Source organism: Lolium rigidum, chromosome 4 (assembly GCF_022539505.1).
Source record: "Lolium rigidum isolate FL_2022 chromosome 4, APGP_CSIRO_Lrig_0.1, whole genome shotgun sequence".
Taxonomy (NCBI): Eukaryota; Viridiplantae; Streptophyta; class Magnoliopsida; order Poales; family Poaceae; genus Lolium; species Lolium rigidum.
In genome coordinates, this window is record NC_061511.1 from 153,423,330 (window position 1) to 153,431,114 (window position 7,785).

Consider the following 7,785-nt stretch of genomic DNA (forward strand, 5'->3'; position numbering starts at 1 on the left):
GCTTAATTTTGTGGCGCACTGCTGAACATTGCGCCACAGAAATTGTATGGGGCACACATCCTGCCACCACTAATTATTAGTGTAGGTATTTCTGTGGAGCACATGGCGTGCTGCGCCACAGAAATAACTCTTTCTGTGGCGCACGTGCTTCGGTGCGCCACAGAAGTAGTTGATTCTGTGGCGCACTTGCTCGGGTGCGCCACAGAATTAAGGTAACTTATATCATCTCGCCCGTGTGCCCTCCCCCGCCTGTTCACCTCTCCCCTCTCCCCTCTCCCCTCCCCTCTCCCCTCTCCCCTCCCCTCTCCCCTCTCCCCTCTCCTCCGATCCGCCGCGCGCCGCCATGGTCATCGCCATCGCCGTCGCCGCCGCCTTCCTCCGCGAGGGCCGCATGCCGCCACGGTCCTCCCATCCCCGCCACCTGCAGCACAAGCTGCCGCTACGGCGAGGAGGGGCCACCGCGAGGAGGGGTTGCCGTCGCGTGAAGGTGGAGGAGCCGCCGCGTCCTCCTCCTCCTCCACCGCTGCCGTCGTCGTCAACCTCCTCCTCCACCCCTGTCGTCGGTGAACTCTCTCCCCTCCCCTCCCTCTTCCTCTCCCGCGCGAGCACAAAGTGCTCGACGAAATGCTCGCGCTTCTAGGTTGTGATGCTGCTGCTCTGGATGCATTGCTGTTGCTCTGGATGCATTGATGTTGTTGCTCTGGATGCATTGCTGCTAGTTTCTTTGATTCAGTGATGCTGCTCATGTGCGATATCTGAATAAATTACTTTGTTGCTCGCATATGGATAGTTTCATTTGGAGTGACATGCTATATTGGCTCTATATATATCTGCTCCAAAGGTTCCATTTGGAGCCTGGATTGCTAGTGGTTAGTATATTGTTATGCTGCTAATCCTTGTTGTTGCTTGTCTTAAGCAATAGAAATTGTCTATGCCTCTCTGTACTTGCTTACCATTAACTGGTGAGCTAGTGATGCTTATTGGAGTGTTCTATATCAGTGACACTTCTATGCTGCTACTACATATTGGTGTTGGTTATTGTCAACTTATATCACTTGCTATGCCTGTGTGGCTTACTGGATCATATGTACCTGTTGTTTGTGGAGGTTTACTTCCACTTTTTATTGATGAACCATGTGATGGTAATGATTCAATTTAATTCAATGATGTTAATTTGATTTCCATCCTTTGTTGGAAATAAATCCATGTCTGAACCTGTACAAGGTAATGAAGACTTGCTCACTTGGTATTGCTTGCTAGTTGGACATTTGGTTGGTTTTGATGCTACTGGTTCATTTAAATGCATGAAATGCTACTATGGTATGCTACTGTGGTATCCTTGTGAAGAAAATGATGGATTCTTGTGAGCTTATGGTATGCTACTATGCTACTCGTGGTATCCTTGTGAAGATTTACTTGATGGATTCTTGTGAGCTTATGGTATGCTACTATGCTTATAATGCTCTGATTAGTGGGGATGCTTACTGGATCATGTGCATATAGTTCCCTAAAAAGAAAGAATGCTCCCTGGCCAGATGCTTGATGTCTTGGCTCAGCCAATGATGCAAAGGCTGAGGCAAAAACTTGGATAAGAACATATACTAAAATGTGTGATTTAAATGGAATGCTTATGATGGTATACTAAAATAGAGATATTCACATTAGGGAATCATGTAAATGAATGCCACTCGTGGTATCCTTTTCTTGTTGGCTTTGATGAAAATAGAGATATCCACGGTAGGGGATCATGTAAATGAATGCCACCGTGGTATCCTTTGAAGAAAAAGGACTCGTTTCGATGGTTTTAAAAGGCTAGGTGGTGCTAGGTGATTCAGTTGGCTACCAAGACTTGTCTCATCCGGTTAGCTGGGATATGCTATGTGTTGTTGCTTGTTTAGGCATATCTATCACTTACTGGATTTACTGGTTCTTGATTGGCCTCTCTTTTGCCAGCATCACTTGGTCTATATACCAAGTGATGAATAATCCCTTTTGGAGCATCTGCTCCATGTATGCTATGTGTGTTTGAGCATCTTGACTTATGTCACCATGGTTGCTGGTTTGTTGGTGTTTTTGTACTTGCCGATGATTAGATGGTTGGTCGATCACTCGTACACTCGGGGGTGGAGCAAGTGAGCCTGGTGTGATGGCACAAATATCAATATTTTATGCATCCTACCTGGCCTCACTTACTCCATCCCTGGATGTTAATATTTGTTTCGACCAACAAAGTATGAGGCATTCCATTTAGTTCATACTAGCTACTTCTTAATTGCATTGGCCTTTCTTCCATTTTAGTGCCGATGATTAAATTCTTTGGTCACTTGTACACTCTGGGGTGGGGCCTGATGCGTGTAGTTGACACGTCCGTTGGGAACCCCAAGAGGAAGGTGTGATGCGCACAGCAGCAAGTTTCCCTCAGTAAGAAACCAAGGTTTAATCGAACCAGTAGGATTCAAGAAGCACGTTGAAGGTTGATGGCGGCGGATGTAGTGCGGCGCAACACCAGGGATTCCGGCGCCAATGTGGAACCTGCACAACACAACCAAAGTACTTTGCCCCAACGAAACAAGTGAGGTTATCAATCTCACCGGCTTGTCGTAACAAAGGATTAGATGTATAGTGTGGATGATGATTGTTTGCAGAAAACAATAGAACAAGTATTGCGATGAGATTGTATTCAATGTAAAAGAATGGACCGGGGTCCACAGTTCACTAGAGGTGTCTCTCCCATAAGATAAATAGCATGTTGGGTGAACAAATTACGGTACGGGCAATTGACAAATAAAGAGAGCATGACAATGCACATACATGATATGATGAATATTGTGAGATTTAATTGGGCATTACGACAAAGTACATAGACCGCTATCCAGCATGCATCTATGCCTAAAAAGTCCACCTTCAGGTTATCTCCGAACCCCTTCCAGTATTAAGTTGTAAAACAACAGACAATTGCATTAAGTATGGTGCGAAATGTAATCAATAACTACATCCTCGGACATAGCATCAATGTTTTATCCCTAGTGGCAACAGCACATCCACAACCTTAGAACTTTCTCGTCACTGTCCCGGATTTAATGGAGGCATGAACCCACTATCGAGCATAAATACTCCCTCTTGGAGTTGAGAGCAAAAACTTGGCCGAGCCTCTACTAATAACGGAGAGCATGCAAGATCATAAACAACACATAGGTAATAGATTGATAATCAACATAACATAGTATTCTCTATCCATCGGATCCCGACAAACACAACATATAGAATTACGGATAGATGATCTTGATCATGTTAGGCAGCTCACAAGATCCGACAATGAAGCACATGAGGAGAAGACAACCATCTAGCTACCTGCTATGGACCCATAGTCCAGGGGTGAACTACTCACTCATCACTCCGGAGGCGACCATGGCGGTGAAGAGTCCTCCGGGAGATGATTCCCCTCTCCGGCAGGGTGCCGGAGGTGATCTCCAGAATCCCCCGAGTGGGATTGGCGGCGGCGGCGTCTCTGGAAGGTTTTCCGTATCGTGGCTCTCGGTACTGGGGGTTTCACGACGAAGACCTTAAGTAGGCGGAAGGGCGGAGTCAGAGGGGTCACGGGAGCCCCACACAGCAGGGCCGCGCGGGCCCCCCTGGGCCGCGCCACCCTAGTGTGGCGGCGCCCCGTGGCCCCACTTCGTCTTCTCTTCGGTCTTCTGGAAGCTTCGTGGCAAAATAGGCCCCTGGGCGTTGATTTCGTCCAATTCCGAGAATATTTCCTTACTAGGATTTCTGAAACCAAAAACAGCAGTAAAACAAAGAATCGGCTCTTCGGCATCTCGTTAATAGGTTAGTGCCGGAAAATGCATAAATACGACATATAATGTGTATAAAACATGTAGATATCATCAATAATGTGGCATGGAACATAAGAAATTATCAATACGTCGGAGACGTATCAGCATCCCCAAGCTTAGTTCCTGCTCGTCCTGAGCATGTAAACGATAACAAAGATAATTTCTGGAGTGACATGCCATCATAACCTTGATCATACTATTGTAAACATATGTAATGAATGCAGCGATCAAAACAATGGTAATGACATGAGTAAACAAATGAATCATAAAGCAAAGACTTTTCATGAATAGTACTTAAAGACAAGCATCAATAAGTCTTGCATAAGAGTTAACTCATAAAGCAATAAATCAAAGTAAAGGTATTGAAGCAATACAAAGGAAGATTAAGTTTCAGCGGTTGCTTTCAACTTATAACATGTGTATCTCATGGATAATTGTCAACATAGAGTAATATAACAAGTGCAATATGCAAGTATGTAGGAATCAATGCACAGTTCACACAAGTGTTTGCTTCTTGAGGTGGAGAGAAAAAGGTGAACTGACTCAACATAAAAGTAAAAGAATGGTCCTTCAAAGAGGAAAGCATCGATTGCTATATTTGTGCTAGAGCTTTTATTTTGAAAACAAGAAACAATTTTGTCAACGGTAGTAATAAAGCATATGTATCATGTAAATTATATCTTACAAGTTGCAAGCCTCATGCATAGTATACTAATAGTGCCCGCACCTTGTCCTAATTAGCTTGGACTACCGAGATCATCGCAATACACATGTTTTAACCAAGTGTCACAAAGGGGTACTTCCATGTCGCCTCGTACAAAGGTCTAAGGAGAAAGCTCGCATTTTGGATTTCTCGCTTTTGATTATTCTCAACTTAGACATCCATACCGGGACAACATGGACAACGAGATAATGGACTCCTCTTTAATGCATAAGCATGTAGCAACAATTAATGTTCTCATATGAGATTGAGGATATATGTCCAAAACTGAAACTTCCACCATGATTCATGGCTTTAGTTAGCGGCCCAATGTTCTTCTCTAACAATATGCATGCTCTAACCAATAAAGTGGTAGATCTCCCTTACTTCGGACAAGACGGACATGCATAGCAACTCACATGATATTCAACAAAGAGTAGTTGATGGCGTCCCAGAAGCATGGTTATCGCACAACAAGCAACTTAATAAGAGATAAAGTGCGTAAGTACATATTCAATACCACAATAGTTTTTAAGCTATTTGTCCCATGAGCTATATATTGCAAAGGTAAAGAATGGAAATTTTAAAGGTAGCACTCAAGCAATTTACTTTGGAATGGCAGAGAAATACCATGTAGTAGGTGAAGGAGATATGCCCTAGAGGCAATAATAAAGTGGTTATTATTTATATCTTTATATTTATGATAAATGTTTATATATCATGCTATAATTGTATTAACCGAAACATTAGTACATGTGTGATATGTAGACAACAAAGAAGTCCCTAGTATGCCTCTTAAACTAGCTTGTTGATTAATGGATGATTAGTTTCATAATCATGAACATTGGATGTTATTAATAACAAGGTTATATCATTATATGAATGATGTAATGGACACACCCAATTAAGCGTAGCATAAGATCTCGTCATTAAGTTATTTGCTATAAGCTTTCGATACATAGTTACCTAGTCCTTATGACCATGAGATCATGTAGATCACTTATACCGGAAAGGTACTTTGATTACATCAAACGCCACTGCGTAAATGGGTGGTTATAAAGGTGGGATTAAGTATCCGGAAAGTATGAGTTGAGGCATATGGATCAACAGTGGGATTTGTCCATCCCGATGACGGATAGATATACTCTGGGCCCTCTCGGTGGAATGTCATCTAATGTCTTGCAAGCATATGAATAAGTTCATAAGAGACGACATACCACGGTACGAGTAAAGAGTACTTGTCAGGAGACGAGGTTGAACGAGGTATAGAGTGATACCGATGATCAAACCTCGGACAAGTAAAAATATCGCGTGACAAAGGGAATTGGTATCGTATGTGAATGGTTCATTCGATCACTGAAGTCATCGTTGAATATGTGGGAGCCATTATGGATCTCCAGATCCCGCTATTGGTTATTGGTCGGAGTGAGTACTCAACCATGTCCGCATAGTTCACGAACCGTAGGGTGACACACTTAAAGTTGGATGTTGAAATGGTAGAACTTGAATATGGAATGGAGTTCGAATATTTGTTCGGAGTCCCGGATGAGATCCCGGACATCACGAGGAGTTCCGGAATGGTCCGGAGAATAAGATTCATATATAGGAAGTCATATTCCAAGTTTGGAAATGATCCGGTGCATTTATGGCAGGTTCTAGAAGGTTCTAGGAAAGTCCGGAAGAAATCACCATGGAAAGTAGAGTCCCGGAAGGACTCCACCTTGCATGGCCAGCCAACCCTAAAGGGGAGGAGTCCAAGGTGGACTCCCCTAGGGTGGCCGGCCAACCCCCTCATGGAAGGGGGAATCCCACCCCAAGTGGGATTCCCACCTTGGGTAGGTTTCCCTACATATGGGAGGTTTCATTGTTGGGGTCTTATTCGAAGACTTGGATACCAACACTTGGGGATTTCCACCTATATAATGAGGAGGAGAGGGAGGGGCTGCCCACTCTTGGCCGCACCACCTAGGGCTGCCCTTGGCCGGAGCCCTAGCCTCCCCTTCTCTCCCCAAACCCTAGCGGTATCTCTCCTCCACCACATCCCGCACGCTTAAGCGAAGCTCCGCCGGATTTCTCCACCACCACCGACACCACGCCGTCGTGCCTGTCGGATTCAAGAGGAGCTACTACTTCCGCTGCCCGCTGGAACGGGGAGGTGGACGTCGTCTTCATCAACAACCGAACGTGTGACCGAGTACGGAGGTGCTGCCCGTTCGTGGCGCCGAAAGCGATCGTGATCAAGATCTTCTACGCGCTTTTGCAAGTGGCAAGTGAATGTCTACCGCAGCAACAAGAGCCTCATCTTGTAGGCTTTGGAATCTCTTCAAGGGTGAGACTCGATATCCCCTCGTTGCTACCGTCTTCTAGATTGCATCTTGGCTTGGATTGGGTGTTCGCGGTAGGAAATTTTTTGTTTTCTATGCAACGTTATCCTACAGGGGTATCAGAGCCGTGTCTATGCATAGATGGTTGCACGAGTAGAACACAATGGTTTTGTGGGCGTTGATGCTCTTGTTGTCTTTAGTTTGAGTACTTTGCATCTTTGTGGCATAGTGGGATGAAGCGGCTCGGGCTAACTTTCACTACAAGAAAAGTTCTGATAGACAACGTCTCAAAATCGTCCGCTAAGGGGTATTTTTCGTCGCCTATGGGCCTAACCCGACGATATGGGTTCTGTTGTGGAAACTGCGTCAGGCAAAGTCCTACGACGATTTTTTCGGTCCGTCGCGCTTGGGCGCCCTTCCGCCACGGAAAATCGGACCGTTGCCCAAGTGTTTCCGGGAGCCCGTTGACTGCCGACGTCATGCAAGCCGACACGTGGCGACGCCGTTACGCGGCGGTTAACGGCGTTAACCGGCTGAAACCCCGTGGTAGATGGTAGGCCCACACGAGGCTCGCCACGTCTTAAGCGGGCCGGCCCATTAAGTTTGCGGGCCGGGCCAGCTGACTTAGTTTGACCGGTCAACTATATAGGTCGGGCTGGTCCATTAGTTACGTGGGCCGGGCCTAACCTCTAAGGTTGACTGGTCAAAACTTTAATGGCCGGCCCACTAAGCATGTGGGCCGGGCCGAATGCACTCGTTTGACCGGTCAACAGGCAAAAGGGCCGGCCCACAAGACATGTGGGACCCACTTTCCTGGTATCGGGCCGGCCCATTTACAAAGTGGGGTCCACATGCTAATTGGGCCGGCCCATTTAGTACGTGGGGTCCACCATATAGCAAGTGGGCCGGCCCAACACGCTAGTGG